We start from the raw sequence: 6,283 nt of genomic DNA on the forward strand, positions 1-6,283 counted from the left end.
AATGGGACATGGTGTCAAAAAAGTCCATCAAAATCTTCCAAAAACCGTATGGCGTTCCTTTCCTTCTGCGGCCTGCCGTGTGGCCATACAGCAGTTTACGACCACATATGGGGTGTTTCTGTAAACTACAGAATAAGGGCAATAAATATTGAGTTTTGTTTGGTTGTTAACCTTTGCTTTGTTAGCGGGGAAAAAATTATTAAAATGGAAAATCTGCCCAAAAAAGTGACATTCTGAAATGTCATCTCCATTTTTCATTAATTCTTGTAAAACACCTGAAGGGTTAATGTTTGTAAAATCAGTTTTTAATACCTTGAGGGGTGTAGTTTCTAAAATGGGGTCATTTTTTGGTGGTTTCTATTATGTAAGCCTCACAAAATGACTTAGACCTGAACTGGTGGGTTTTGGAAATTTTCTGAAAAATTTCAAGATTTGCTTCTAAACTTCTAAGCCTTCTAAAGTCTCCAATAAATAAAATGGCATTCACAAAATGATCCAAACATGAAGTAGACATATGGGGAATGTAAAGTAATAACTATTTTAGGAGGTATCACTATATGTTTTAAAAGCAGAGAAATGGAAATTTTGGTAAATTTGGTATTTTTTTATAAATAAAAATGATATATTTTGATGTAAATTTACTACTGTGATGAAGTACAATATGTGACGAGAAAACAATCTCAGAATGGCTTGGATAAGTAAAAGCGTTTTAAAGTTATCACCACATAAAGGCGTGGGATCTCGCTGAGGGGGAGAGAAAACAGATGGGCGGGCAGAGGAAGAGGTTGGGCGGGGATAAGAGCCGAAGAGGCAGAGCTGTCTGGGCTCCAAAACGGTGGACGCCGCCCCTAGGCACTTGCGAGCCCTCATTTACATATGCATCAAAGTTCGTTTTTGGCAGTTTTTCAAGTCCACAAAAGCATATAAAGGTACCGTTTTAATCATCTGTGTTGCGGCTACAGCGGTATGGGAACTGTTAAAAAGGGGTAAATGTGCTGACAGACTCCCTTTAAATATCACAAAGCAGTATTGGTATCCCTGTAATCATAATAACCCACATGGTGGCACATGGTTTGCCTGTATGGAGCAATAAAATTCCTGATGGCAGCCCGGGATCGAAGCCTGCTTGAAGCCCCGATAAGAAAACCCTGCCTTAACACCCAGCATCATTGCCGACATCACGTCTACAGGGCCGGGTCCAGGAGAATGAGAAGAACACCGCCCTCAGAGGCAAGGTCCCTGATGTGCCTACAGGGCGAGCCTTACCAAACCTCAGATGTGGACATGGTGTGACAGATGGTTACCTCATAATATACACACAAAGATGCCTCATGCCGCAAGCTAATGAGCTGATTTGAGTCCAGCGTGATGTCAGTGAGTCCAGCGTTTTTTTAATTCACAGCTATAGTCACCCCCCTGCCCACCTGCTGCTGATTCATATGGAAAATAACTGTCAATCAGCAGCAGGTGGGCGGGGAGAGTCAGGAGCTCATGAATATTCAGGACTCATCATTATGAGCTGGAGATTTTCAATACAAGATGTTGGCAGATTGACTGGGTCAATTAAAGAAAGTGACCCAGCATTTTGCTAAGAGAATCAGTCACTTATTTATGTTGCCCTTAGTTAGGACACCATAAAACTGGTGACAGGTTCCCTTTAAGGCTAGCTCTACACGATGACATTTGTCGCGCGACAATTTTCATAATGGTAGTCTATGGTGTTGCAGTGCGACATGCTGCGAATGCGACATGACAGTTGCAAAAAAAAAACATTCAAGATGGATTTTTCGGCGGCTGTCGCATCGCAGTGCGACACCATAGACTTCCATTATAAAAATTATCGCACGACACATGTTGCAGTGTAGTTGTGCCCTATGTGTCACGCGACTTATTGTCACGCGATTCACGTAGTCGTGTAGACCTAGCCTTACAGCTAAACAATCACTATTAATAAGTGATAATGTGTGTCTTTTCTGCCAATTTCTGCCATTTCTCGTGATTGGTGGGGTTCTCAGCGGTAGGACCCCCACTAATCGGATAGTTATCTCGTCTCCTGTGGATAGGGGATAACTTTCTATAACTGGAATAGCCCTTTAATCCTCATGCGGATCCACAGTACATCTGGGGCACAAATCCCAGTGTCAGCAGGCAAACCCTTGATGTGTGAACTTAGCCTTAAAGGGGTATTTCCATCTTGCTACTTCATCCTTACCTGCAGCCAGCTATGCTGTTCACTTCCTGGTTTCCTGCTTCTAAGGCTGGGGGGGGGGGGCGTAGGCAGTTTGAGTGAAGGCTGGCCACGCCTCCTTATGACATCACACTAAGAACTCAGCCCTTGCGTGCTAGTTCATGTGAAGAGTATGAGTCATCAGTCTGGCAGCCTGCAGTGTCTGTGAGGCCCCCCCTCCTGCTGGGGAATCATCACTAAGAACCATGGGAAGTGAGGGAAGACAGTAACATGTGGCTGTACTGCATTCCAATACAGTTTTACACACAAAACCCATTCTGAGCAGCAAAACAAAAATTCACTCCTATACATCAGCCCAAAAGCATGTTAGCTAGTAGCCAAATGATCTGTGCTTTTGCCTCCCCTAAAATATTACCATCCCCCAACCAGCACTGATGCAGATTTGTTTCCATTAGGCCTCTTTCACACAGGCGTCATGTTTTTGGCCCGGATAAGATGCGGGTGCGTCGTGGGAAAATGTGTGATTTTTCCGCGCGAGTGCAAAACATTGTAATGCGTTTTGCACGCGAGTGAGAAAAATCGGCATGTTTGGTACCCAAACCCGAACTTCTTCACAGAAGTTCGGGTTTGGGTTAGGTGTTGTGTAGATTGTATTATTTTCCCTTATAACATAGTTATAAGGGAAAATAATAGCATTCGTAATACAGAATGCATAGTACAATAGGGCTGGAGGGGTTAAAAAAATAATAATTTAACTCACCTTAATCCACTTGTTCGTGCAGCCCGGCTTCTCTTCTGTCTTCTTCTTTGAGGAATAGGACCTTTGATGATGTCACTGCGTTCATCGCATGGTCCATCACATGATCTTTTACCATGGTGATGGATCATGTGACGGACCATGTGATGAGCGTAGTGATGTCACCACGCAGCCCCATTCACTTCTATGGGGCCTGCGTTGCGTGGAAAATGCACAAAGAGGAGCATGCTGCGATTTTCACGCAATGCACAAGTGATGCGTGAAAATCACCGCTCATGTCCACAGCCCCATAGAAATTAATAGGTCCGGATTCAGTGCGGGTGCAATGCATTCACCTCACGCATCGCACCCGCGCGGAAATCTCACCCGTCTGAAAGAGGCCTTACAGCTCTACTACAGTTGTGTATACACCTAAGGGCACTTTCACACTAGCGTTTTTCTTTTCCGGCATAGAGTTCCATCCTAGGGGCTCAATACCGGAAAAGAACTGATCAGTTTTATCCCCATGCATTATGAATAGAGAGCAATCCGTTCAGGATGCGTCAGGATGTCTTCAGTTCAGTCTTTATGACTGTTCAGGACGGAGATAATACCGCAGCATGCTTTAGTTTTATCTCCGGCCAAAAATCCAGAACACTTGCCTAAATGCCGGATCCGGCATTTTTCCCCATAGGAATGTATTAGTGCCAGATACAGCATTCAAAATACCGGAATGCCGGATCCGTCCTTCCGATCTGCACAAGCACAGACCGAAAATAAATAAATGCCAGATCTGTTTTCAATGCATTTTTCTGACTGATCAGGATCCTGATCAGTCTTACAAATGCCATCAGTTGGCATTCCTGCGACGGAACTGCTTGCCGGATCACTCTGCCGCAAGTGTGAAAGTAGCCTTAGACCATGTATCTGTATTGATGCATATACAGCTCTGCTACATCTATCTTCACCAGTACCCTCTAGCACTGTGGCAGAACCGCTTCCTATACAGCTCTGCTACATCTGTCTTTGCCAGTACCCTCCAGCACTGTGGCAGAACAGCTTCAGATACAGCTCTGCTATATATGTTAAAATCACCCTAAATTAGGGCATTTTAGATACACTCTGGTGTTCCAGATCAATGTACCCCCCCCAGGGGTTAATATCCACGCGTGGCTGAGAGACTGGACACTGACACAGAAGTTGGTCAAAGCAATCTCTAACTTTATTACATGGACTAAGCGTTTATGAATCTTCAGAAGAGGGCAGTCCTCTCTGAGGCTAAAACATTGTTTCATTGGTCAAAAAGTAAAAAGTGATAAGAGAAACAGAGATAACACTTCAACATCTGCGCAGTGAGTACCACTTTGGAATGTGAACTAATGTAAACATCTGGTTACCATCGCCATTTTGTAATGGAGTTTATTCTAACAAGAATACTGCCTACGTCATATGTGACACTTTAAAGAGGTGCTTCTCTATAGGCAGTGAATAATATATACATATCATCAAGCCATATGATTGGCTTACGCATTCCACCTGTTCATGCATAAGGCAATGCCTGACACTCTATGGAACACATGTAAAAGATGAGAAATCAGACACTTCCCACAGCACAGCTCTTTGCCCCCCTCTCTCTCCTTTCCAGTCTTGAAACAAAGAGGGGGGTGGGTGGGCACTTGGAAGTAGAAAAAGTTAACTCATTACAATCCTAGATTTACAAAATATAGAATAAAATTCACCCATCTTTAACAGTCCCCCCTTGAATTTCATTCTCTCCCTAAACCTAAACATCTGTCCCAATGCTCCGCCTCCTCTTCACCAGCTTCCACGACAAGCCATACCTAGCGAACAGCCTCCCGTGACACTGGATTTGAGCAAGGGGAAGTCAGATGATCTTTCCCTAACTGGCGTTGACATTATATGGGGGGACTAGAGGTCACCAGTGCTCCTGATTTTCTGGATCGAAGTTTTCATACAAGTTTCCATATTCTTTTGAGTCATGATCAACAGTCACACAAGGGAAAACCAGTCTCAACACTTCCTTGAAATCAATCCAATTATGCTTTTCTTTGAGCTTCACTGTGCTTGTGGTCAACAACACTCGGAATGGACCATCAAACCAGGGTTTTGGGACTTTTCTAACGTGTCTTTTCCTACCACCCAATCTCCAGACACAAGTGGGTGGGTTCCTGGTATTTTATCAAAACCTGGAAGTGAAGCAAAAACTCGAAAATGTACTTTAGTCAAATGCTTATACAAAACTGATCACATAATCTGTCAGACAACCATGTTGCATCTGGAGCTGCTGTGGGAATTAAAATCCTATTCTAGGGGCTGACCCAAAAAGGACCTTATAGGGACAAAGGCCTGTCTCACGGTTAGGCGTATACCTTACTAAAAGAGGGCTACCAGCAGGTACTCTATTAAGACTTTAAATCTTTAACTTAGTGTCCCGTTCAGTTCCTTTTCCCTACTCTACTGCTGCTTTGTGGATGGTACGAAGCATGTAAGGCCTGTCCTACACCCAAAACCTTCATCATCTCCTGCATCACTTCACCTGTGAAGTGAACACCTGTGTCACTTTCAATGATCTAAGGTACCCCATACTTGAACACAACTTCAGCCATAATCTTCTTTACTTCTTTGGGTACGGTTTTGGCCATCCTGAAAACAAGTCATCACATATCAATACATACTCATACATGCCCACCTTGGATATTTGAAGGTAGTCTGCAAACGTTGAAACAGATACAAAAAGCAAGACGTGTTTCTTGGGTACCTTAACCACCTTGCCCATGTTGTTCTGGGCACAAACCATTTATCCTTAAGTATGTCTGACTGTTACAGTGCTGAACCCTGGTGCGTACCATATGCTACGTACTAAATCACACATAGCAGTTTTTGTCTGGTGCATCACTCCATGGGTTGCCTGTGCCATCGTGGAGTAGAGGGACCTGGGAAGGTAAAGTTGCCCTTCTTATTTGTCGTCCCCCCTTTTTCATCCACCAGTCCCTTTCCTCCTTCCCCAGGGTTCTGTAAGGTCTTAAGAACTTTCGGGAGACAGGAGGAGTTATTTCAGGGACCTGAACTGTGGCCACTTAAGACAGGGGTCTGCTTAGGTAATTTGGCAGCCATCTTTGCCGCCTGATCTGCCGTGGCTTTCCCCTTTGCCTCCTCTGCATCTGTTTACAGTGGCCTTTCGTTGCCATCACCCCTCATGTTAGTGACACGAGGGCTTCCATCAGAGACCTCACTGCTTCCCCATTTTCGATGGGTTTACCTGAAGCGATTAAGGAGTCTCTGGCTTTCCATATGGGCCCATAGTCATGGGCTATCCCAAAGCACACCTGGAATCAGTG

This window comes from Bufo gargarizans, chromosome 2, assembly GCF_014858855.1.
Source record: "Bufo gargarizans isolate SCDJY-AF-19 chromosome 2, ASM1485885v1, whole genome shotgun sequence".
Classification (NCBI taxonomy): domain Eukaryota; kingdom Metazoa; phylum Chordata; class Amphibia; order Anura; family Bufonidae; genus Bufo; species Bufo gargarizans.